This window comes from Hyla sarda, chromosome 6, assembly GCF_029499605.1.
Source record: "Hyla sarda isolate aHylSar1 chromosome 6, aHylSar1.hap1, whole genome shotgun sequence".
Lineage (NCBI taxonomy): Eukaryota > Metazoa > Chordata > Amphibia > Anura > Hylidae > Hyla > Hyla sarda.
Window position 1 is genome coordinate 208164474 of NC_079194.1, and position 27628 is coordinate 208192101.

Consider the following 27628-nt stretch of genomic DNA (forward strand, 5'->3'; position numbering starts at 1 on the left):
CGAGCTGGTGGTCCTCCACCAGTCAAGATACAACCTGTTCCAGCCCCTGCCTCTCAGCGCCCCCCTGACTGTGAAAGTGTGAATGTTTCATTTAATCAGTGTAACGATGCTGGATCCTCTGACCAGTGTGACAGATGATGTGGGCCGTATCGGGGAACGGAGTCTAAGATGCCGCTAGTCTTCAACAAAGCCCGCTGCAAGGCAGGATGTGCTTGTTGCGGCAAGCCACACCCAGGTCGCTACCCCCGATACGACTCAACCACACAGGTAGCTGGGCAAAGAAGTGGTACAGAAGGATGAGGCAGAGGCGTAGTTGGACTTAGCAGAAGGTCAAGGCAGGTGGCAAAGATGCGTAGTCAAATATCGTAGCAGAAGTGTCAATATAAGGCAACAGACAGTAAGATATGCTTAATCTCATGCTAGGGGCACTGAAGATCAGTCAGGGAAGAATGGGAGGTGCAGGAACTTATAGAATAGCCTCAGATGTAACACATAATTATGGGTGTACTGGCCCTTTAAATTTCAGAGCTCCGATGCTCGCGCGCCCTAGGAGATGGGGACACGCGCGCCGTAGCTGAGAAGCAGAGGAGGAGGCAGGAGAGGAGCGGGGTAAGTGACGGGCTGGGATTCACATGTGGGTGCGTCACGTGATGCAAATCCCAGTCCCGCCAGCAGCAGGCGAGAGAGGGACAATGCGCTCACGGCCAGTGCATGCGGCCGGAGCGCAAGGTGTTACAGTACACCCCCCCTTTGGTCTCCCCCTCCTCTTGCGGTTCAGAAATTTCCTGAGAAGGTCTAGGTCCATGATATTGTCCTGTGGCTCCCAAGACCTCTCCTCTGGACCAAATCCTTCCCAATCCACAAGAAAAAAAAAAGTTTTCCTCTGATAAACTTGGAGTCCCAGATTTCTTTAACCCGTTAACGACCATGGACGTCTATGCTCGTCCATGTGCTGTTAATAGGGTATGACGCAGGCTCCCGACTCGAGCCCGCATGATACCGGCCGGCCCCCAGTTGATTCTTGTAGCTGGGGGCCGGCATTAACAGCTATTAACCCTTTAGATCGCCGCTGTCAAAGCTGACAGCGGTGTGTCTAAAGGTACCTTTATCCCGTCCCTGGTGGTTCAGTGGGGTGGATCGCCCCCCCACAGCACGATTGGGGGGGGGGGGGGCGATCTACTGTGGAGGTAGCCAGAGGGCTTACCTGTGCTCCTGTGCCGACTCTGGTGCTCAGAATGATAAAGCCTGGCAGGACAAGGCTTTATCAATCGAGCGCAGAGCACACAGATAAATGTGGTTCTATGGAACCATATTGATCTGTATGAGGAATCAAATGATTCTTTCTAAAAGTCCCCTAAGGGGACTAAAAGTGTACAAAAATTTAAAAAAAAAGTTTAAAAACACACAAATTAACCCCTTCCTTATTAAAAATTTTAATCACCCCCCTTTTCCCAAATTCCATATAAAAAATATATAAACATAATAAAAATAAAAATATGTGGTATCACCCTGTGGATAAATGTCCGAACTATAAAAATATATTGTTAATTAAACCGCATGGTCAATGGCATACGTGCAAAAAAATTCCAAAGTCCAAAATAGCGTATTTTTGGTCACTTTTTATACCATAAAAAGGGGGAAAAAATTTGCCCTCATGCCACCGCATACGCAGAAAAATAAAAAAGTTATAGGGGTCAGAAGAGGACAATTTTTATTGTACTAATTTTCATGCATGTAGCCCTCATATGGATTTTTAGGTGAATTGAAAGGGTTATGATTTTTAAAAGGTAAGGAGGAAAAAAACTAAAGTGCAAAAACAGAAAAACGCTTGGTCCTTAAGGGGTTAACAACAAAAACATCAGAGGTACCAGAGACAGGAGTGGGTGAGATGTCCTTTTGAGAAAAGCGGTTGTGGATGACTGGTTTCAAGAGGGAGACATGGAAGGAATTCAGGATCCAGAGAGAGGAGGGCAAATGGAGAGAATAGGCCACGGAATGTAAGCGTTTCTTGATTTTATAAGGACCCAGATAGTGAGGACTCAGTTTATAACTGGGTACCTTAAAGTGGATATACTTGGAGGATAACCAGACTCTGTTACCAGGAGAGAATTTGGGAGGAGAACGCCTTTTCTTGTCCGCTTGAGACTTCATACGAGACGTGGTAAGAAAAAGGGAGTGACGAGTCTTCTGCCAGATGGTGGAGAAATTTCGCACTTGCTCATCAACCATAGGAACTCCAGAGGAAGAAGAAAGGGGAAGAGGAGGCCGAGGATGAAGTCCATAGACCACAAAGAAAGGTGACGTCCCAATGGATTCGGAATCTCTATGATTGTATGAAAACTCTGCCCAGTGAAGTAAATCGACCCAGTCGTCTTAACGAACAGAAATTAAATGGCGAAGATAGTCTCCTAAGACCTGGTTCACCCTTTCGACCTGTCCATTGGATTGTGGGAGATAAGCTGAGTAAAAATCCAACTTAACTTGAAGACGAGAGGAGAGGGCCCGCCAGAACTTAGAGACGAATTGGGCTTTACGGCGCATACAATATGTAAGCGGAAGATGGGACAAAAGAAAAACTTAGCAAGCTGCGGTGCAGCAGCGGCACAAAATTAGCCATTTTAGAGAATCGGTCCACTACAAACCAGATGACCATATTGCTGCCAGAAGAAGGAAGGTCAGTAAAAAGTCCTTACCAATATCGGTCCAGGGAAGCTCTCGAACTGGCAAAGGCTGCAGAAGACCCGCAGGTTTGGAAGGAGGGGTCTTGTCCCAGGCTCAGACTGAACAGGAACAGACAAAATCAATGATATCCTGTTTTAAAGTAGGCCATCAATATTGTCTGGAGATGAGCTGCAAGGACTTACGAATACCGGAATGACCGGCCAGAAGAGAGCAGTGACCCCACTTCAAGACTCGGAGTCTTAAACAAGGAGATACGTAAGTGTTACGCCGAGCGCTCCGGGTCCCCGCTCCTCCCCGAAGCGCTCGCAACATCCTCGCAATTGCAGCGCCCCGGTCAGACCTGCTGACCGGGTGCGCTGCGATACCTCTCCCAGCCGGGATGCGATTCGCGATGCGGGAGGCGCCCGCTCGCGATGCGCATTCCGGCTCCCGTACCTGACTCGCTCTCCGTCGGTCTTGTCCCGGCGCGCGCGGCCCCGCTCCCTAGGGCGCGCACGCGCCGGGTCTCTGCAATTTAAAGGGCCACTGCGCCACTGATTGGCGCAGTTAGCTTAATTAGTGTGTTCACCTGTGCACTCCCTATTTATACCTCACTTCCCCTGCACTCCCTCGCCGGATCTTGTTGCCATTGTGCCAGTGAAAGCGTTTCCTTGTGTGTTCCTAGCCTGTGTTCCAGACCTCCTGCCGTTGCCCCTGACTACGATCCTTGCTGCCTGCCCCGACCTTCTGCTACGTCCGACCTTGCTCTTGTCTACTCCCTTGTACCGCGCCTATCTTCAGCAGTCAGAGAGGTTGAGCCGTTGCTGGTGGATACGACCTGGTTGCTACCGCCGCTGCAAGACCATCCCGCTTTGCGGCGGGCTCTGGTGAATACCAGTAGCAACTTAGAACCGGTCCACCAGCACGGTCCACGCCAATCCCTCTCTGGCACAGAGGATCCACCACCTGCCAGCCGAATCGTGACAGTAGATCCGGCCATGGATCCCGCTGAAGTCCCACTGCCAGTTGTCGCCGACCTCACCACGGTGGTCGCCCAGCAGTCGCAACAGATAGCGCAACAAGGCCACCAGCTGTCTCAACTGACCGTGATGCTACAGCAGCTACTACCACAGCTTCAGCAATCATCTCCTCCGCCAGCTCCTGCACCTCCTCCGCAGCGAGTGGCCGCTTCCGGCCTACGATTATCCTTGCCGGACAAATTTGATGGGGACTCTAAGTTTTGCCGTGGCTTTCTTTCGCAATGTTCCCTGCACTTGGAGATGATGTCGGACCAGTTTCCTACTGAAAGGTCTAAGGTGGCTTTCGTAGTCAGCCTTCTGTCTGGGAAAGCTCTGTCATGGGCCACACCGCTCTGGGACCGCAATGACCCCGTCACTGCCTCTGTACACTCCTTCTTCTCGGAAATCCGAAGTGTCTTTGAGGAACCTGCCCGAGCCTCTTCTGCTGAGACTGCCCTGTTGAACCTGGTCCAGGGTAATTCTTCCGTTGGCGAGTACGCCATCCAATTCCGTACTCTTGCCTCCGAATTATCCTGGAATAATGAGGCCCTCTGCGCGACCTTTAAAAAAGGCCTATCCAGCAACATTAAAGATGTTCTGGCCGCACGAGAAATTCCTGCTAACCTGCATGAACTTATTCATCTGGCCACTCGAATTGACATGCGTTTTTCCGAAAGGCGTCAGGAGCTCCGCCAGGATATGGACTTTGTTCGCACGAGGCGTTTTTTCTCCCCGGCTCCTCTCTCCTCTGGTCCTCTGCAATCCGTTCCTGTGCCTCCCGCCGTGGAGGCTATGCAAGTTGACCGGTCTCGCTTGACACCTCAAGAGAGGACACAACGCCGCATGGAGAATCTGTGCTTGTACTGTGCCGGTACCGAACACTTCCTGAAGGATTGTCCTATCCGTCCTCCCCGCCTGGAAAGACGTACGCTGACTCCGCACAAAGGTGAGACAGTTCTTGATGTCAACTCTGCTTCTCCACGCCTTACTGTGCCTGTGCGGATATCTTCCTCTACCTTCTCCTTCTCTACTATGGCCTTCTTGGATTCCGGATCTGCAGGAAATTTTATTTTGGCCTCTCTCATCAACAAGTTCAACATCCCGGTGACCAGTCTCGCCAGACCCCTCTACATCAATTGTGTTAACAATGAAAGATTGGACTGTACCGTGCGTTACCGCACGGAACCTCTCCTAATGTGCATCGGACCTCATCACGAAAAAATTGAGTTTTTGGTCCTCTCCAACTGCACTTCCGAAATTCTTCTTGGATTACCGTGGCTTCAACGCCATTCCCCAACCCTTGATTGGTCCACAGGAGAAATCAAGAGCTGGGGTACTTCTTGTTTCAAGGACTGTCTTAAACCGGTTCCCAGTACTCCCTGCCGTGACCCTGTGGTTCCCCCTGTAACCGGTCTCCCTAAGGCTTATATGGACTATGCTGACGTGTTTTGCAAAAAGCAAGCTGAGACTTTACCTCCTCACAGGCCTTATGACTGTCCTATTGACCTCCTCCCGGGTACTACTCCACCCCGGGGCAGAATTTATCCTCTGTCTGCTCCAGAGACTCTTGCTATGTCTGAATACATCCAGGAAAATTTAAAAAAGGTGTTTATCCGCAAATCCTCCTCTCCTGCCGGAGCTGGATTTTTCTTTGTGTCCAAAAAAGATGGCTCCCTACGTCCTTGCATTGATTACCGCGGACTTAATAAAATCACGGTAAAGAACCGCTACCCCCTACCTCTTATCTCAGAACTCTTTGATCGCCTTCAAGGTGCCCACTGTCACGATGCCGGCTGGCAGGTAGTGGATCCTCTGTGCCGGAGAGGGATTGGCGTGGACCGTGCTAGTGGATCGGTTCTAAGTCACTACTGGTTTTCACCAGAGCCCGCCGCAAAGCGGGATGGTCTTGCTGCGGCGGTAGTGACCAGGTCGTATCCACTAGCAACGGCTCACCTCTCTGGCTGCTGAAGATAGGCGCGGTACAAGGGAGTAGACAGAAGCAAGGTCGGACGTAGCAGAAGGTCGGGGCAGGCAGCAAGGATCGTAGTCAGGGGCAACGGCAGGAGGTCTGGAACACAGGCTAGGAACACACAAGGAAACGCTTTCACTGGCACGATGGCAACAAGATCCGGCAAGGAAGTGCAGGGGAAGTGAGGTGATATAGGGAAGTGCACAGGTGATCAGACTAATTGGAACCACTGCGCCAATCAGCGGCGCAGTGGCCCTTTAAATTGCAAAGACCCGGCGCGCGCGCGCCCTAAGGAGCGGGGCCGCGCGCGCCGGGACAGGACCGACGGAGAGCGAGTCAGGTACGGGAACCGGGGTGCGCATCGCGAGCGGGCGCTACCCGCATCGCGAATCGCATCCCGGCTGGAGGCGGTATCGCAGCGCCCCGGGTCAGTGGATCTGACCGGAGCGCTGCAGTGAGGAGAGTGTAGCGAGCGCTCCGGGGAGGAGCGGGGACCCGGAGCGCTCGGCGTAACAGTACCCCCCCCTTGGGTCTCCCCCTCTTCTTAGAGCCTGAGAACCTGAGGAGCAGACTTTTGTCTAGGATATTGTCCTCAGGTTCCCAGGATCTCTCTTCTGGACCACAACCCTCCCAATCCACTAAAAAAAAGGTTTTCCCTCTGACCTTTTTGGATGCCAGAATCTCTTTGACGGAGAAGATGTCCGAGGAGCCGGAAACAGGAGTGGGAGGAACAGATTTGGGAGAGAAACGGTTGATGATGAGTGGTTTAAGAAGAGAAACGTGAAAGGCATTAGGAATACGAAGAGAAGGAGGAAGAAGAAGTTTGTAAGAGACAGGATTAATCTGGCACAAAATTTTGAAAGGACCAAGATAGCGTGGTCCCAACTTGTAGCTAGGGACACGGAAGCGGACATATTTAGCGGAGAGCCATACCTTGTCTCCAGGGGAAAAAATGGGAGGAGCTCTTCTTTTCTTATCCGCGAACTTCTTCATGCGTGATGAAGCCTGTAAGAGAGAATTTTGGGTCTCTCTCCATATGATGGAAAGGTCACGAGAAATTTCATCCACAGCGGGCAGACCAGAGGGCAAGGGGGTAGGGAGGGGGGGAAGAGGGTGACGGCCGTACACCACGAAAAATGGGGATTTGGAGGAAGATTCAGAGACTCTGAAGTTATACGAGAATTCGGCCCATGGAAGGAGATCTGCCCAGTCATCCTGGCGGGAGGAAACAAAATGTCGTAAATAATCACCCAAGACCTGGTTAATTCTTTCTACTTGTCCATTGGATTGAGGATGATATGCAGAAGAAAAATTTAATTTAATCTTGAGTTGTTTACAGAGAGCCCTCCAGAATTTAGACACGAATTGGACGCCTCTATCCGAGACGATCTGCGTAGGCAACCCGTGAAGACGAAAAATGTGTACAAAAAATTGTTTAGCCAACTGAGGCGCTGAAGGAAGACCAGGAAGAGGGATGAAATGTGCCATTTTGGAGAATCGATCAACGACCACCCAAATAACAGTGTTGCCACGGGAAGGGGGTAAATCAGTAATAAAATCCATACCAATCAGAGACCAAGGCTGTTCGGGGACAGGCAGGGGATGAAGAAAACCAGCGGGCTTCTGGCGAGGAGTCTTATCCCGGGCACAGATAGTGCAGGCTCGCACAAAGTCCACAACATCCGTCTCCAGAGTCGGCCACCAATAGAAGCGAGAGATGAGTTGCACAGATTTCTTGATGCCCACATGACCTGCGAGATGGGAGGAGTGACCCCATTTGAGGATTCCGAGGCGTTGGCGTGGAGAAACAAAGGTCTTTCCTGGAGGAGTTTGCCTGATGGAGGCTGGAGAAGTGGAAATCAGGCAGTCAGGAGGAATGATGTGTTGCGGAGAGAGTTCAACTTCAGAAGCATCCGAGGAACGAGAGAGAGCATCGGCCCTAATGTTCTTATCGGCAGGCCGAAAGTGAATTTCAAAATTAAATCGGGCAAAGAACAGAGACCACCTGGCCTGGCGAGGATTCAGCCGTTGGGCAGACTGGAGGTAGGAGAGGTTCTTGTGATCGGTGTAAATAATAACTGGAAATCTTGATCCCTCCAGCAGATGCCTCCATTCCTCAAGTGCTAATTTGATGGCTAGAAGCTCTCGATCCCCGATGGAGTAGTTCCTCTCCGCCGGAGAGAAGGTCCTAGAAAAAAAACCACAAGTAACAGCATGCCCGGAAGAATTTTTTTGTAGAAGAACAGCTCCAGCTCCCACTGAGGAGGCATCAACCTCCAATAGGAAGGGTTTGGAAGGGTCAGGTCTGGAGAGCACGGGAGCCGAAGAAAAGGCAGACTTGAGCCGTTTAAAGGCGTCTTCCGCTTGAGGAGGCCAAGACTTGGGATCGGCATTTTTTTTGGTTAAAGCCACGATAGGAGCCACAACGGTAGAAAAATGTGGAATAAATTGCCTGTAATAATTGGCGAACCCCAAAAAGCGTTGGATAGCACGGAGTCCGGAGGGGCGTGGCCAATCTAAGACGGCAGAGAGTTTGTCTGGATCCATTTGTAGTCCCTGGCCAGAGACCAAGTATCCTAGGAAAGGAAGAGATTGGCATTCAAACAGACATTTCTCAATTTTGGCATAGAGTTGATTGTCACGAAGTCTCTGAAGAACCATACGGACATGCTGGCGGTGTTCTTCTAGATTGGCAGAAAAAATCAGGATATCGTCCAGATATACAACAACACAGGAGTATAAAAGATCACGAAAAATTTCATTAACAAAGTCTTGGAAGACGGCAGGGGCGTTGCACAGGCCAAAGGGCATGACCAGATACTCAAAGTGTCCATCTTTGGTGTTAAATGCCGTTTTCCATTCATCCCCCTCTCTGATGCGGATGAGATTATAAGCACCTCTTAAGTCCAGTTTGGTAAAGATGTGGGCACCTTGGAGGCGATCAAAGAGTTCAGAGATGAGGGGTAGGGGGTAGCGGTTCTTAACCGTGATTTTATTAAGACCGCGGTAGTCAATGCAAGGACGTAGGGAGCCATCTTTTTTGGACACAAAGAAAAATCCGGCTCCGGCAGGAGAGGAGGATTTACGGATAAAGCCCTTTTTTAAATTTTCCTGGACGTATTCAGACATGGCAAGAGTCTCTGGGGCGGACAGAGGATAAATTCTGCCCCGGGGTGGAGTAGTGCCCGGGAGGAGGTCGATAGGACAATCATAAGGCCTGTGAGGAGGTAGAGTCTCAGCTTGTTTTTTGCAAAAAACATCCGCAAAGTCCATATAGGCCTTAGGGAGACCGGTTACAGGAGGAACCACAGAGTCACGGCAAGGGTTACTGGGAACCGGTTTTAGGCAGTCCTTGGAACAAGAGGGCCCCCAACTCTTGATCTCCCCAGTGGACCAATCCAGGGTTGGGGAATGAAGTTGAAGCCAGGGAAGTCCAAGGAGAATTTCAGAAGTGCAATTGGGGAGGACCAAAAGTTCAATCCTCTCGTGATGAGATCCGATGCACATTAGAAGGGGCTCCGTGCGGAAACGTATGGTACAGTCCAATCTTTCATTGTTTACACAATTGATGTAGAGGGGTCTGGCGAGACTGGTCACTGGGATGTTGAACCTGTTGACGAGAGAGGCCAAAATAAAATTTCCTGCAGATCCGGAGTCCAAGAAGGCCATAGTAGAGAAGGAGAAGGCAGAGGCAGACATCCGCACAGGCACAGTAAGACGTGGAGAAGCAGAGTAGACATCAAGGACTGTCTCACCTTTGTGCGGAGTCAGCGTACGTCTTTCCAGGCGGGGAGGACGGATAGGACAATCCCTCAGGAAGTGTTCGGTACTAGCACAGTACAGGCAGAGATTCTCCATGCGGCGTCGTGTCCTCTCTTGAGATGTCAGGCGAGACCGGTCGACCTGCATAGCCTCCACGGCGGGAGGCACAGGAACGGATTGCAGGGGACCAGAGGAGAGAGGAGCCGAGGAGAAGAAACGCCTCGTGCGAACAGAGTCCATATCCTGGCGGAGCTCCTGACGCCTTTCGGAAAAACGCATGTCAATGCGAGTGGCTAGGTGAATGAGTTCATGTAGATTAGCAGGGATTTCTCGTGCGGCCAGAACATCTTTAATGTTGCTGGATAGGCCTTTTTTAAAGGTCGCGCAGAGGGCCTCATTATTCCAGGATAATTCTGAAGCAAGAGTACGGAATTGTACGGCATACTCGCCAACGGAAGAATTACCCTGGACCAGGTTCAACAGGGCAGTCTCAGCAGAAGAGGCTCGGGCAGGTTCCTCAAAGACACTTCGGATTTCCGAGAAGAAGGAGTGTACAGAGGCAGTGACGGGGTCATTGCGGTCCCAGAGCGGTGTGGCCCAAGACAGGGCTTTTCCAGACAGAAGGCTGACTACGAAAGCCACCTTAGACCTTTCAGTGGGAAACTGGTCCGACATCATCTCCAAGTGCAGGGAACATTGGGAAAGAAAGCCACGGCAAAACTTAGAGTCCCCATCAAATTTATCCGGCAAGGATAGGCGTAGACCAGAAGCAGCCACTCGCTGCGGAGGAGGTGCAGGAGCTGGCGGAGGAGATGATTGCTGGAGCTGTGGTAGTAACTGCTGTAGCATAACGGTCAGTTGAGACAGCTGTTGGCCTTGTTGCGCTATCTGTTGTGACTGCTGGGCGACCACCGTGGTGAGGTCAGCGACAACTGTCTGATCTCCACTTCTCCAGCCTTCATCAGGCAAACTCCTCCAGGGAAGACCTTCGTTTCTCCACGCCAACGTCTCGGGATTCTCAAATGGGGACACTCCTCCCACCTCGCAGGCCATGCAGGCATCAAAAAATCCTTGCAACTCATCTCTCGTTTCTATTGGTGGCCGACTCTGGAGACGGATGTTGTTGATTTTGTGCGGGCCTGTACTGTCTGTGCCCGGGATAAGACTCCTCGCCAGAAACCTTCTGGTCTCCTTCATCCTCTGCCTGTCCCCGAACAGCCTTGGTCACTGATTGGTATGGACTTTATTACAGACTTAACCCCATCACGTGGCAACACTGTTGTTTGGGTGGTCGTTGATCGATTTTCCAAGATGGCACATTTTATTCCTCTTCCTGGTCTTCCTTCAGCGCCTCAGTTGGCAAAACAATTTTTTGTACACATTTTTCGTCTTCACGGTTTGCCCACGCAGATCGTCTCGGATAGAGGCGTCCAATTCGTGTCTAAATTCTGGAGGGCCCTCTGTAAACAGCTCAAGATTAAATTAAACTTCTCTTCTTCTTATCATCCCCAATCCAATGGGCAAGTAGAAAGAATTAACCAGGTCCTGGGTGACTATTTACGGCATTTTGTTTCCTCCCGCCAGGATGACTGGGCAGATCTTCTACCATGGGCCGAATTCTCATACAACTTCAGAGTCTCAGAATCTTCTGCTAAGTCCCCATTTTTCGTGGTGTACGGCCGTCACCCTCTTCCCCCCCTCCCTACTCCCTTGCCCTCTGGTTTGCCCGCTGTGGATGAAGTGACTCGTGATCTTTCCACCATATGGAAAGAGACCCAAAATTCTCTTTTACAGGCTTCATCCCGCATGAAAAGGTTTGCCGATAAGAAAAGAAGAACTCCCCCCATTTTTGCTCCCGGAGACAAGGTATGGCTCTCCGCTAAATATGTCCGCTTTCGTGTCCCCAGTTACAAACTGGGACCACGCTATCTTGGTCCTTTCAAAGTCTTGTGCCAGATTAATCCTGTCTCTTACAAACTCCTTCTTCCTCCTTCTCTTCGTATTCCCAATGCCTTCCATGTCTCTCTCCTTAAACCACTCATCATTAACCGCTTCTCTCCCAAACTTGTTTCTCCCACTCCTGTTTCCGGTTCTTCTGACATCTTCTCCGTGAAGGAGATTCTGGCCTCCAAGACGGTCAGAGGAAAAAAAAATTTCTTGGTGGATTGGGAGGGCTGTGGTCCAGAAGAGAGGTCCTGGGAACCTGAGGACAACATCCTAGACAAAAGTCTTGTCCTCAGGTTCTCAGGCTCCAAGAAGAGGGGGAGACCCAAGGGGGGGGGTACTGTTACGCCGAGCGCTCCGGGTCCCCGCTCCTCCCCGAAGCGCTCGCAACATCCTCGCAATTGCAGCGCCCCGGTCAGACCTGCTGACCGGGTGCGCTGCGATACCTCTCCCAGCCGGGATGCGATTCGCGATGCGGGAGGCGCCCGCTCGCGATGCGCATTCCGGCTCCCGTACCTGACTCGCTCTCCGTCGGTCTTGTCCCGGCGCGCGCGGCCCCGCTCCCTAGGGCGCGCACGCGCCGGGTCTCTGCAATTTAAAGGGCCACTGCGCCACTGATTGGCGCAGTTAGCTTAATTAGTGTGTTCACCTGTGCACTCCCTATTTATACCTCACTTCCCCTGCACTCCCTCGCCGGATCTTGTTGCCATTGTGCCAGTGAAAGCGTTTCCTTGTGTGTTCCTAGCCTGTGTTCCAGACCTCCTGCCGTTGCCCCTGACTACGATCCTTGCTGCCTGCCCCGACCTTCTGCTACCTCCCGCCAGGATGACTGGGCAGATCTTCTACCATGGGCCGAATTCTCATACAACTTCAGAGTCTCAGAATCTTCTGCTAAGTCCCCATTTTTCGTGGTGTACGGCCGTCACCCTCTTCCCCCCCTCCCTACTCCCTTGCCCTCTGGTTTGCCCGCTGTGGATGAAGTGACTCGTGATCTTTCCACCATATGGAAAGAGACCCAAAATTCTCTTTTACAGGCTTCATCCCGCATGAAAAGGTTTGCCGATAAGAAAAGAAGAACTCCCCCCATTTTTGCTCCCGGAGACAAGGTATGGCTCTCCGCTAAATATGTCCGCTTTCGTGTCCCCAGTTACAAACTGGGACCACGCTATCTTGGTCCTTTCAAAGTCTTGTGCCAGATTAATCCTGTCTCTTACAAACTTCTTCTTCCTCCTTCTCTTCGTATTCCCAATGCCTTCCATGTCTCTCTCCTTAAACCACTCATCATTAACCGCTTCTCTCCCAAACTTGTTTCTCCCACTCCTGTTTCCGTTTCTTCTGACATCTTCTCCGTGAAGGAGATTCTGGCCTCCAAGACGGTCAGAGGAAAAAAAAATTTCTTGGTGGATTGGGAGGGCTGTGGTCCAGAAGAGAGGTCCTGGGAACCTGAGGACAACATCCTAGACAAAAGTCTTGTCCTCAGGTTCTCAGGCTCCAAGAAGAGGGGGAGACCCAAGGGGGGGGTACTGTTACGCCGAGCGCTCCGGGTCCCCGCTCCTCCCCGAAGCGCTCGCAACATCCTCGCAATTGCAGCGCCCCGGTCAGACCTGCTGACCGGGTGCGCTGCGATACCTCTCCCAGCCGGGATGCGATTCGCGATGCGGGAGGCGCCCGCTCGCGATGCGCATTCCGGCTCCCGTACCTGACTCGCTCTCCGTCGGTCTTGTCCCGGCGGGCGCGGCCCCGCTCCCTAGGGCGCGCACGCGCCGGGTCTCTGCAATTTAAAGGGCCACTGCGCCACTGATTGGCGCAGTTAGCTTAATTAGTGTGTTCACCTGTGCACTCCCTATTTATACCTCACTTCCCCTGCACTCCCTCGCCGGATCTTGTTGCCATTGTGCCAGTGAAAGCGTTTCCTTGTGTGTTCCTAGCCTGTGTTCCAGACCTCCTGCCGTTGCCCCTGACTACGATCCTTGCTGCCTGCCCCAACCTTCTGCTACGTCCGACCTTGCTCTTGTCTACTCCCTTGTACCGCGCCTATCTTCAGCAGTCAGAGAGGTTGAGCCGTTGCTGGTGGATACGACCTGGTTGCTACCGCCGCTGCAAGACCATCCCGCTTTGCGGCGGGCTCTGGTGAATACCAGTAGCAACTTAGAACCGGTCCACCAGCACGGTCCACGCCAATCCCTCTCTGGCACAGAGGATCCACCACCTGCCAGCCGAATCGTGACAGTAAGTCCTTCCGGGAGGCAGATGCTGGAGAGTTGCTGGTGCTGCAGAAATGAGACGTTCAGGAGGAATAATATGTTGAGGAAGAGATTCCTGGTCAAGAACATTCGAGGATCTAGATAAAGCGTCAGCTGGTAAATTCTTCTCTGCTGGATGGAAGTGAATGAAGAAATCAAATCTATAGAAGAACAGAGACCAAAGGGCCTGCCGAGGGTTGAGACGAAGGGCAGTCTGTAGATAGAGAAAGTTCTTGTGGTCAAAATAAACAGTAAGCGGATGTACAGAACCCTCCAAGAGATGACGCCATTCTTCCAAAGCCAGCTCAATTGCCAAGAGCTCACGATCTCCAATGGTATAATTTTTCTCCACAGGAGAGAAGGTCTTAGAGATAAAAACGCAGGCTACAATTCTTCCTTTAGAAGACTTTTGGGTTAAAACTGGGCCAGCTCCAACTGAAGAAGCCTCCAACTCCAAAATAAATGGCTAGCCTGGATCGGGTCTAGATAAAACTGGAGCTGAAGCGAAGACAGACTTTCACTGTTTGAAAGCTTCTTCAGCCTCTGGAGTCCAAACCTAAGGATTGGAAGTCTTCTTGGTGAGAGAGACAATTGGGGCTACCAAGGTGGAGTAATGAGGAATAAATTGCCAATAGTAATTGGCAAACCCGAGAAAACTAGAATAGCTTTCAACCCGGATGGTTGTGGCCAGTCCAGTACAGCGGATAACTTGTTTAGGTCCATTTGAAGACCTTGATTGGTAACGATATAACCCCGAAAAGGAAGACAGTTTTTTTCGAAGGTACACTCTAGTTTTGCATAGAGATGATTGTCTCAGAGACGTTGTAATACTTGGCAGAGGTGAGAGCGATGAGTCTGAACATTGGGTGAGTAGATGAGAATGTCGTCCAAATAGACATAGGAGTATAGGAGGTAAAGAAATAAATAAGTAACAAACTCCTAGAAGACTTCTGGAACATTACAGAGTCCGAATGGCATGGCAAAATACTCGAAATGTCAGTCACGATTATTGAACGCTGTCTTCCATTCATCTCCTACTCGTATATAAATCAAATTATAGGCCCCACGAAGGTCTAGTTTGTAGAAGATCCTTGCTCCACGCAAACAATCAAATAATTCCAAGATCAAAGGAAGAGGATAGCGGTTCTTGACAGTTATTTTATTCAAGCCACGATTGTCACGAACCGAGACGTGGGGTGGAAGGGTTATCTATAAAATCAATATTTGTCTACACTAGACCGAAAATAATGATAAAAAATCCCTCTTAAACCACCCAATTTAAAAGGTATCGCTGACACCACCTGTCAATTTCAAGCCGACAGGAAGCTATCAATCCAATCTGGATATGCTACAATTCCCAAATATAATCTACTATCCCCAGTAGTATATAAAAACAGGAAAAAGATTAATCCAAATCTATAATGTGGCCGAACAGCTAAGTAAATTTAAGACTATAACTTAAATCTCTTCAAGGACAATGTACGTCCGTTTTACCAGACATAAGGCGGTACTTAATAAATGAATGATTTATTATGAAAGAAAAATATTCACAGTACATTTAAAAATAGATGTTAACAAGACAAAGTTTCACCATACAGAAAATAAAATAAATGGGAAAAACATAGAATCCTTACTTACAGAAAGTTACAGAGTTCTAGTCCATGGGGTCTGGTAGGAAATGGCGTCTGGCATCCAAAATTAGATCTTGTCCCCCATGCAAGCGCCCCTAGTCCCCCCAGGTCTGCAGTTTTATATCCTGCTATGAACAAGAGACACCTCTATGTTCAGCCCCTGGGCAGGACAAGGAGGAGACTTAGATGTTGCCACTCCCTTATGATACCTTTATGCCCAAAGAATAGAAAATGTCTTCTATCTTCTATCATGGGCCAGGCACCCACATAATCTTCTAATATTTGGGTTCTCCATCAAATCCACTTTCTATGGTACCTGACATGACCCCCTTATTGTGTATGATTTACCCAGTGCATACAGTTCGGGCAGGGATCAATACACAAGGGTCATGTGAGGACTCATTTTAAAGGTAATATGATGGAGAATCCAACCATATATAATAGGGCCAGGGACGCACTTCCCTAACCCCCACATTTAATATTGAAAAATATAGGATTTTCCAATTGGGTCAACTTCATACATCTCTTTCATCTATTGACACCCAGGCTGGTGCCTTTCTGGCTAAAATGGTGTTACCTTTCCTGTCATATAGCAGCTGTGTTAATGAACCCCCTGCTAGGATTAGTCACACCTATACCCAGGCTGGATAGACATGTAGGCTCCATGGTGCCCTGATCAAAAGAGAATTAATTATTGTTGAAATGCTAAACTCACCAGTAAGGGTAATTGAATTTACAAGATGTACATACAAATAGACTTTTTACAGGACATATATCACAAATGACAACAATCACCCTGCAACATGGATATATTTTGCTATGGTATATTACAACGATAATCAATGCAAGGTCGCAAAGAACCATCTTTTTTCTCCACAAAGAAAAATCCGACTCCTTTCTGAAGATTTTTTTGGATGAAATTAGTCATGGCCTGGGTCTCAGGAACAAATAAAGGGTAAATTCCACCACGAGGAGGTGTGGTCCCGGGCAATAAGTCAATAGGACAATCGTAGGGACGATGAGGTGGTAGAATTTCGGCTTGCTTCTCACTGAAGACGTCAGCAAAGTCCAGGAGAAACTATGGCAAACCGGGCAGTGGAGTAGAAGGAGACATTAACTTAGACGGTAGTGTATGAAAACAGTTCTTATAACAATAGGATACCCAATGGAGTATGTTACGACACTCCCCGACAGGTAGAGGAAGCCGCCGCTTGGAATGATCCCCTTCTCCAGGAACGCAGGTTGGTTCCAGCCGACCGTCCAACTCCCAACCAGAGGGTACGAATGCGGCCGCTGCCGATAAGCAAATCAGTCGAACTCCTTCCATAGCTAGAAATAACGAAAATGCTGGCCCAATAGTAATTCCCCCCACAAACGAGACCAGCTCCGTCTTGAGGGTCAAACAGGAATGACTTTAATGGGGCTACCTGCCCGGTATTTATGCAGGTCTCCACCAGGTGGACACTCCTCTAGGGGACCTTATGGAAGACTGTAAAACATAGTGGACAGTAGCCAATCGCAGTGACTTCAACATAAGCCCTTCCCACTTTACCCATACCTCCCTCCCCTCTATCCCCCAGAACACTGGGAAGAAATCCAATTATCTCCCAGGACGAAGAAATCCAATTATCTCCCAGGACAGAGACAATCGCCATCCCAGAACACAACAAGTAAACACATTGAAACATATAAATGACGAAATAGAAGGCAGACGGTAGCTTCCAGCGGTGTTTGGTAGATAAAGGGTCCATTTTTAGTTCCATAAGATTTGTACCAAACACTGCTGATTTTTCCTCAGGTCCCAAAAACGTCCGCCACCTCGTGGTCGGCGAACGACGACCACCCGTACGAATGGAATGGAGAGGTGTCTGCGGTTAACCACAACGTTCTAATTGGGGCCAAGAGGTTAACCAGCAGATGGATCCGTCACACAGCTCCCCCCTTGTGGGACACTCCGACAGACCCGGCTTGACCCTTTTGGCGGGTCAACTTGGGGATGACCGGACTAGGAGGTGGTAAGAACGTTGGTTTGCCGAGACAATCCATCTGCATTCCCGTTCTGTTTACCGGGTCGGTAGCTGATGGTGAAGTTATATGGTTGTAAGGCCAAACTCCACCGCAGCAGTCTTCCATTGTCTCCTGAAACCCGGTTAAGCCAGACTAGGGGACTGTGGTCCGTCACAAGGGAAAATTCCTGTCCATGCAAATAAGGGCTTAACTTTTTCAATGCCCAGACCAGGGCCAAGCATTCCTTCTCCACTGCTGCATAACTCACTTCTCGGGGTAACAGCTTTCTACTGAGATATGCAACAGGGTGTTCTCCTCCATCTTCCCCGACCTGGCTCAGCACAGCCCCCAGTCCAAACATGGAAGCATCTGTGTGGACGAGAAACCGTTTGTTAGGGACTGGGGCAGCCAGGACAGGGGCATTCCCAAGAGCTTGTTTAAGGGCTTGAAATGCAGCTTCACAAGCGGGAGACCACAGGACCTGCTTAGGGAGATTTTTCTTAGTCAGGTCAGTCAGGGGTTTAGCAATAGTGCTCGGGGACAAAGCGTCTATAGTACCCTGCTGTCCCTAGGAAGGCAAGCACCTGGGTCTTAGTGATAGGTGTGGGCCAGTTAGCTACTGCCTCTATCTTGGCTGGCTCGGGTCTCTGGCTCCCACACCCCACTCTGTGACCCAGGTATGGCACTTCAGCCATGCCTAAATTTCACTTTTCTGGCCTCAATGTTAGGCCAGTGGCCCAAATTTTGTCCAGAACTACCCCTACATGCACCAGGTGTTCCTCCCAGGACCCACTGTAGATAGCAATGTCATCCAGGTATGCCAAAGCAAATTCCTGGAATCCATCGAGAAGTCTATCCACCAGGCGCTGGAAGGTAGCCGGGGCATTCTTCATCCCAAATGGCATGACCTTGAATTGGTACAAGCCAAATGGGGTGACGAAGGCCGACTTGGGGATAGCATCCTCGGCCAGGGGAATCTGCCCGTAGACCTTTACACAGGTCTGTGGTGGTCAGATAGCGCCACCTGGCAATGCAGTCTAATAATTCATCTACCCGGGGCATCGGGTAGACGTCAGTGGTGGTCCGCTCGTTGAGTCACCTGTAGTCCACACAGAACCGGATGGTCCCATCCTTCTTAGGCACCAGGACTACAGGCGAAGCCCACAGGCTATTGGAGGGTTCGATGACCCCAAGCTGGGTCATCTCCTGTATCTCCTTCCGCATTCCTTCTCGGACTGCTTCAGGGATACGGTAAGGGGGTTGTCGCAGAGGGTTCTGTTCAGGGGTCTCTACCTTATGTACAGCTAGGGTAGTGTAGCCGGGCTCTTGGGAGAACGTCACCTACTTCTCCCACAGAAGCTGTCTTGCCTGTCCCTTCTCTGTGGGGCTCAATCGGTCACCTAGCTGTACAAGGCTGGTAAGGTCAGTCTGGGAGTCCCTCTCTAACAAATCGGGTAAGGGTAAACTCTCTGTATCGTCTGCACCAGGGGCACATACTGCAGCGATATCCTCCGGTCTTTCCTGATACTCCTTCAGCATGTTCACATGAAAGGATCGCTGGATCCTCTCATCTGAACAGCTGGCTATAAGGTAGATAGTATCACATACCTGAGCTAACACCTTATACGGGCCCTGCCAAGATGCTTGCATCTTGTTTGCCTTCACAGGTTTGAGCACTACCACTTTCTGCCCAACCTGAAAGACTTGCTGTCGGGCACCCTGATCCTACCACCTCTTCTGTCTCCCCTGGGTCACCTGGAGATTTTCTCTTACCATCAGAGACAGTTTCTCCATGCGGTCCCAGAGTTCCAGGATATATGGCACTATGGGGGTCCCTTCTTGCTCTGTCTCCCCCTCCCAGTGGCCTCTAATGAGATCTAGGCGTCCGCGGACCCTTCTCCCATATAGCAACTCAAAGGAGGAGAACCCAGTAGATTCCTGGGGCACCTCTCTGTAGGAAAACAACAGATGAGGCAGGAATAACTCCCAGTCTCTGCAAGAGTCGGAAAAGGTCCTCAACGTCTGTTTGAGGGTGCCATTAAATCGCTCACAGAGACCGTTAGTCTGTGGATGATAAGGTGAGCTAATCAGTGGTTTAATGCCGCACACCTTCCACAGTGGTTGGGTGAGCACAGCAGTAAATTGGGTTCCCTGGTCAGAGAGAATCTCCTCAGGGAACCCAACCCTGGTAAAAATCCTAACCAGGGCATCAGCAACTGTCTCTGCCTCTGTATTAGACAGCACTAATGCCTCTGGGTAGCGGGTGGCGTAGTCCACCATGGTGAGAATATATTTCTTACCGGATGGACTAGCCCTGGCCAGTGGACCTACAATGTCAACGGCTATGCGGGCAGAGGGCTCCCCAATGATAGGCATAGACATAAGCCTAGCTTTTGGGTGGTCCCCTGTTTTCCTACCCGTTGACAAGTGTCACACGTACTACAATATATCCGCACCGCCTGATTGAAATGTGGCCAAAAGAAGTTCTGCAGGATCCTATAGGCTGTGCAGCGGAATCCTAGATGTCAGCTAGCAGAGCATCATGCCCTATCTGCAGAATCTCCTTCCGGTACTTTGCGGGTACTACCAGCTGTCGAATCGGCGGAGGGGCAACACTCTCTGGGGAATGCTTAGGGATCCTATATAACCTGTCCCCCACCCACTTATACCGCTCCTCATCTATTCCTTCTTCTCCAGTATCCGCCCTGTCTCTGTACTTCTGGATCCTCAGATCTGCTTGGGTTTCCCTCCCAAACTCCTCCGGGGAATCCCAGCTAACAAAGGTCGGTTCTAGGTTACCAGTCGGGGAATCAGGTCTTACCTGGGTCTCAACAGCAGGTGAGCTGGTTCCAGCAGCAGGGGTCTGAGCACGGGTAGTCACTGGGTTAACATCCGCAGGTCCCATTGGACAAAGGGGCTAAGTTATTCCCGAGCAAAACATCAGCAGGTAAGTCTTTCATGACCCCCACATTTACATGTCAAGAGCCCGCTCCCCAATCCAAATGAACCTGGGCAACAGGTAGAGGGAACACGGCACCTCCTGCTACCCTCTCTGCTACCGTATTTCCAGTATGTTAGTGTTCCGAAACCAGGTTCTTTTGAAGCAGGGTCATAGTGGCTCCGGTGTCTCTCAGACAAGTGACCATTTTGCCATTCAGTTTAACGGTCTGCCTGTGCTGTTGACGGTTATCCTGCTGGGCTGCTTGTACTGGGTCCGCCTCATGTAGTATACCCCAAACTTCCTCCTGCTCAAGACAGTGAGCGGAGGATTGGGGTGGCTGCTGATTTACGCCGGCTGGTCTTCTCCATGACTGGGCTTGGTTGGAATTGCTCAACGGGCACTCTGGTCTCTTGTGCCCCAATTGTTTGCACCCATAGCACCGGATAGGCTGGGAGTAATCCCTGGCATTGAATTGGGCTGGTTGAACATAATTGTTCGCTGGTGGCATCGTGGGGATGCGTTGCGCTGGGGGGTGATACACAGTAGAGGTTGGAGGTGCTGCTGGTTTGTACTCCACTCGGGTAGGGACCTTGGTTGTTGCCTGGTCCAGCTTCCGTGCATCTGTGTACTCATCAGCCAGACGAGCAGCTTCGGGTAAGGTAACGGGTTTGCGGTCCCTAACCCACTCTCGAACTCCTGCAGGTAAATGATCAAAGCAGTACTCCAACAAAAACACTTGTAGCTCCTCTTCCCCAGTTACCGCTTGGCACCCTGCCATCCAGTGGGATGCGGTGCAGTGTAGTCTGCATGCCCACTTCACATAGGAATCGCCAGCTTGTTTGTTAGTGTCACGGAATCGCCGCTGGTACGCCTCAGGGGTTACAGCGTACCTGGCCAAAAGGGCATCCTTTACTGCCCGGTAACTTGTAATTTCCTCCTCTGGGATGGCCCGAAACGCCTCACTGGCCCGGCCAGATAACTTCCCAGAGAGGATGGTGACCCATTCTTCTGCGGGTACCTGGTGTAAGGCACACTGCCTTTCAAAATCAGCCAGGAACTCGTCAATCTCTCCTTCTGATTCAACAAAATTTTTAATTGCAGCAAAGGGTACCCTTCTCCTTCCAATATTGCTATTGGGTACCTCTGCTGCTGCGGCTCCTCTTCCCTGGGGTGCCTGCTGTGCTGCTACTGCTGCTTGCACCTGCACTACAATATCTGCTGTAGGGTTGTGGCCGAAGTGTGCCAGCCTTATCTGGACTGCCCGGTTAAATTGTACCTCCTCGGGTGTTAAATCCAGAATGCCAGGCACATTAGCTCTCTCCATTCCCTGTGCCGCATCCATTTCCAATAATATGGCAATAATCTCTCTTTTCTTGAGATTACTCGCTGATCGTCCTCTGCGTTCCAATATATCTTTAAAGAGGCACTGTCATTGTTAAAAACTTTTCATATATTGCAGGACTCATTATAATATGACATTTCACAAAATACACCTGTTAAAAAATTAAAATTTTCACCTGAAATTCAAGCTCAAAATAGCCACCACTAGGGGTCACCTGTCTTTTAGCCAGACAGACTAGTCTAAATTTTACAGCATACTGGATACCGGCCGTAAAGCATACCGGTATCAAGTATAGGAGATTTCTATTGAGTGTATGCAAAACTACAGATAAAGCATGTGTGGACATGCTGGGAGCTGTAGTTTTACAACAGCTGAAGGCAACACTGCTCTAACACAGTTATTTACAAACATTGCAGCTTCAGTTGTTACTAAACTACAACTCCCAGCAGGCTGAAATAGTCAAAGCTTTCTCGGACTCCTGAATGACAAAGAAGTTGATCAGACATTCAGGAGCCTGTGAAAGATGAATGACACACATAGTGACAGCTATGCTGATTAGCATCCAGCTTTACTAGGAGAAGATAAAACAGATAGAACATGTATTCATAAAAAAGCTGTACTTTTATCTAAAAAATCCTTGCACTAATTTTATAAAGATCTATTCTTATATTTATAAATTTTATCCTGTTATGAATTCACCATAATGTCTTCTGATTACTGCAGGCAAGCTCCAAGTATCTTTCTCTGTGTAACATGACACAGCATAAAACCAGAGAGGAAAGGGTTACAGAGTAGAGAGTACTGATTGGCTGACTGCCCAGGCTTGCTCCTGTGAGGGAGACAGACAGACACGCCCCCTCCAGCCTGCACAATGAAAAAGTAACTCATCAGCAGATAAATGCTTATATCTCTGGATATATAGGTCTGAGACACATAAAAATTATATGCACATGATCAGGATTGGGTCCTGAGTAAGATATCACTTTTTTCTTTTTTTTGCACTATGACAAGTACGCTTTAAGGGTAGCCCGCCTTAATTCTCCATACGGCTTTTCCATCCTGGGATGTGTAGCTGGCCTTCTGGGCGGTGGGATTTGTCCTGCCGTTTGCCACCAATTATTACGACACTCCCCGACAGGTAGAGGAAGCCGCCGCTTGGAATGATCCCCTTCCATAGCTAGAAATAATGAAAGCGCTGCCCCAATAGTAATTCCCCCCACAAACGAGACCAGCTCCGTCTTGAGGATCAAACAGGAATTACTTTAATGGGGCTACCTGCCCGGTATTTATGCAGGTCTCCACCAGGTGGACACTCCCCTAGGGGACCTGATGGAAGACTGTAAAACATAGTGGACAGTAGCCAATCGCAGTGGCTTCAACATAAGCCCTTCCCACATTACCCATACCTACCTCCTCTCTATCCCCCAGACAACTGGGAAGAAATCCAATTATCTCCCAGGACGAAGAAATCCAATTATCTCCCAGGACAGAGACAATCGCCATCCCAGAACACAACAAGAAAACATATTGAAACATATAAGGGACAAAATAGAAGGCGGGCGGCAGCTTCCAGCGGTGTTTGGTAGATAAAGGGTTTTTAGTTCCATAATATTTGTACCGGACACTGCTGATTTTTCCTCGGGTCCCAAAAACGGCCGCCGCCTCATGGTCAGCGAACGACAACCACCCGTACGAATGGAATGGAGAGGTGTCTGCGGTTAACCACAACGTTCTATTTGGGGCCAAGAGGGTAACTAGCAGATGGATCCGTCACACAGGCAGCACAACAAGACTATAGGGCCTCACAATAGAAAGGATTAAAGATATTTTGTAAAATTTAAGTTGAAATTTTTCAAGTTTAATCTAAGGTGCCAACAGCATAAGGAGACCCTTTAGTGGCACAATGACACAGCCTGGAGGTGGCAGCAGCATGAGGAGACCATAGGGCCTCACAATTCCAAAGATTAAAAGATACATTTTCAATTTTAATTGAAGATTTTTGGTAGCTACCATAAAAATATTTGGTAATGTCCCAGCAGCATGTTGAGACCATATAGTGGCTGAATGATACACCGTGGAGGTGGCAGCAGCATGAGGAGACCATATAGTGGCTGAATGACACAGCCTAGACTTGGCAGCAGCATATAGTGGCTGAATGACACAGCCTGGAGTTTGCGGCAGCATGAGGAGACCATATAGTGGCTGAATGACACAGCGTGGAGGTGGCGATATCATGAGGAGAGCATATAGTGGCTGAATTAAACAGCCTGGAGTTTGCGGCAGCATGAGGAGACCATATAGTGTCTGAATGACAAAGCGTGTAGGTGGCAGCAGCATGAGGAGACTATATAGTGACTGAATGACACAGCCTGGAGGTGGTGGCAGCATGAGGAGAACATATAGAGGTTGAATGACACAGCCTGGAGGGGGTGGCAGCATGAGGAGACCATATAATGGCTGAATGACACAGCCTGGAGGTGGCGGCAGCATGAGGAGAACATATAATGGCTGAATATGACAGCCTGTAGTTGGCGGCACCATATAGTGGCTAAATGATACAGCCTGCAGTCTGCGGCAACATGAGGAGACCATATAGTGGCTGAATGACAAAGCGTGGAGGTGGCAGCAGCATGAGGAGAATATATAGTGAATGAATGACACAGCCTGGAGGTGGTGGCAGCATGAGAAGACCATATAGTGGCTGAATGACACAGAGTGGAGGTGGCGGCCGCATGAGTAGAACATATAGTGGCTGAATGACACAGCCTGGAGGTGGCAGCAGCATGAGGAGAACATATAGAAGCTGAATCACACAGCCTGGAGGGGGTGGCAGCATGAGGAGAACATATAGTGGCTGAATGACACAGCCTGTAATTGGTGCACCATATAGTGGCTAAATGATACAGCCTGCAGTCTGCGGCAGCATGAGGAGACCATATAGTGGCTGAATGACACAGAGTGGAGGTGGCAGCCGCATGAGTAGAACATATAGTGGCTGAATGACACAGCCTGGAGGTGGCAGCAGCATGAGGAGACCATATAATGACAAAATGACTCAGCGTGGAGGTGGTGGCAGCTTGAGGAGAACATATAGTGGCTGAATGACACAGCCTGTATTTGGCGGCAGCATATAGTGGCTGAATGACACAGCCTGGAGTCTACAGCAGCATGAGGAGACCATACAGTGGCCAAATGACACAGCGTGGAGGTGGCGGCAGCATGGGAAAAACATATAGTGACATAATGACACAGCGTGGAGGTGGGGGAAGCATGAGGAGAACATATAGTGGCTGAATGACACAGCCTGTAGTTGGCAGCAGCATATAGTGGCTGAAAGACACAGCCTGGAGTCTGAGGCAGCAGGAGGAGACCATATAGTGGCTTAATGACACAGCGTGGAGGTGGCGGCAGCATGAGGAGAATACATGATGGCAGAATGAGAAAGCCTAGAGGTGGCAGCAGCATCAGGAGTCCTGAAAGTGACCCAGTGACAGAGTGGTGCGGTGGGTGGCAATACCAGTACCCGGTGACAGAGGTGGGTGAAAAATGGAGAACTTGGCATCAGATGTGTGGCATCTGGCGGGTGGCAGGATCAGAACACTATAGTAGCTGAGGAAGGTAGGCAGAAGAAAACGGTCTCTTTTGTAAAAGTGTTAGTGTGCACAAGTAAGTATTGAGGATGTGCATTACATAAAACTTAACTTTTAATAATATGCTTAGGTTAAAATTAGAGATGAGCGAACTTTTCAAAAATTCGATTCGGCCGATTCGGCCAATTTTCCGATAAAGTTTGTTTTGTTCCAAATTTTTTCGCGCCGAATCTATATTAAAAAAGGCTATTTCTAGCCTACATACAGCCTCTATAGGGGTATGGAACACTTTTCTGTGTTCTAAAGCGCATATGGAGTGTGCTGGGTTAGTGAAATAATACTGTTATTCAGATTAACATGCAGCCCTGGTAACTAAGATTACCGGCATCGCTTTTAGAATCACTGCCGCACAGCAGCACAATTACAGAGCCTGGGGGTGGTATCAATGTCAGGAGACCATATAGTGACTGAATGACACAGCGTGGAGGTGTTAGCAGCATGAGGAGACCATATAGTGGCTGAATGGCACAGCGTGGAGGTGTTGGCAGCATGAGGACACCATATAGTGGCTGAATGACACAGCATGGACATGTTGTCAGCATGAGGAGACCATATAGTGGCTGAATGACACAGCATGGAGGTGTTGGCAGCATGAGTAGGTAAATTTGAAATTCCCAGACCCAGGCCCAACAGCGGCATCAGTAATCCATATATTGCCTGAGTGACACAGCCTGGAGTTGGCTGATGCACAAGTACACAGCAGGGCTTCACAATCCCCCCCCCAAAACACCACAATTTTAGAAATTTTTGAAAAAGATTTTGGATAGCGGGTGCTACCTATGAGAAAATTTTAAATTCCCAGACCCAGGCCCCACAGCGGCATCAGTAACCCATATATTGCCTGAATGACACAGCCTGGAGTTGGCTGATGCACGAGTACACACCAGTGCTTCACAATCCCCCCCAAAAAACACCACAATTTTAGAAATTTTTGAAAAAGATTTTGGATAGCGGGTGCTACCTATGAGAAAATTTGAAATTACCTGATCCAGGCCCCACAGTGGCATCAGTAACCCATATATTGCCTGAATGACACAGCCTGGAGTTGGCTGATGCATGAGTACACACCAGGGCTTCACAATCCCACCCAAAAAACACCACAATTTTAGAAATTTTGGGAAACGATTTTGGATAGCGGGTGCTACCTATGACAAAATTTGAAGTTACCAGACCCAGGCCCAGCAGCGCCATCATTTTTTTATTTGAAAATGAAAACAAACTTTCAGTGTCCCGGACCCCATCGTGTAGGTACGAAGGACCAAATCCAACAAGCCAGCAACATCAATAAAGCATATATTGCCTGAATGACACAGCCTGGAGTTGGCTGATTCACGAGTACACAGCAGGCCTTCACAATTCCCCCCCAAAAGCACCACAATTTTAGAATTTTTCTAAAAAGATTTTGGATAGCAGGTGCTACCCATGAAAACATTTGAAATTCCCAGACCCAGGCCCAGCAGCGCCATCATTTTTTGATTTGAAATTTAAAACAACCTTTGCGTGTCCCGGACCCTAGCGTGTGGGTATGAAGGACCAAATACAACAAGCCCCCACAGGGCTCATGTGGCCGTGAGATTTAGGCGCAACGTCTCCATTGCCCTGACCGGCCATGGTTTCCAAGACTTCTCGCCAAGGTAAACCATGTGAAGAACAACGTGACACCGCCGTGACCTGCACACATGGTATGCTGAAGGGCCACTGAGACTTGTCCGGGCAGTGGAGGCTTAAGACACAGTGGAGGATGTGGAGGCGGAGTAGCACACTGTCGCAGGACCAACGGGCTGACAGAGTGTAGCAGAAAGCAGCATTGAGTACACACCAGGGCTTCAGAATCCCAAAGAAAAAACAAACATTTTTAAAATAATTTTAAGAATATTTAGGACAGCGGTTGCTACCTATATATTGCCTGAATGACACAGCCTGGAGTTGGCTGATGCATGAGTACACACTAGGGCTTCACAATCCCTCCAAAAGAAATACAACAATTGTAGAAATTTATGAAGAAGACTTTTGGATAGCGGGTGCTACCTATGAGAAAATTTGAAATTCCCAGACCCAGCAGCGCCATCAGTAAACCATATATTGCCAGAATGACACAGGCTGGAGTTGGCTGATGCATGAGTACGCACCAAAGCTTCACAATCCCTAATAAAAAAGACAAACATTTTTGACGAAAAATGTTAACAAAAATTTAGGACAGCGAGTGTTCTCTATATATTACCAGAATGACGCAGCCTGGAGTTGGCTGCAGCATGAGGAGACCATTGAAATGTGTGATTTTTTTATTTGAAATTTAAATCAAAATTTGTGTCCCGGACCACGCCCTGAGAGTACAAAGGACCTAATCTCACAAGCACCCACAGGGCTCATGTGGCCGTAAGATGTAGGCGCAACGTCTCCATAGCCCTGACCGGCCATTTTTGGATTTTGTACCTTTGTTTAAGAACAAGCGCATATCC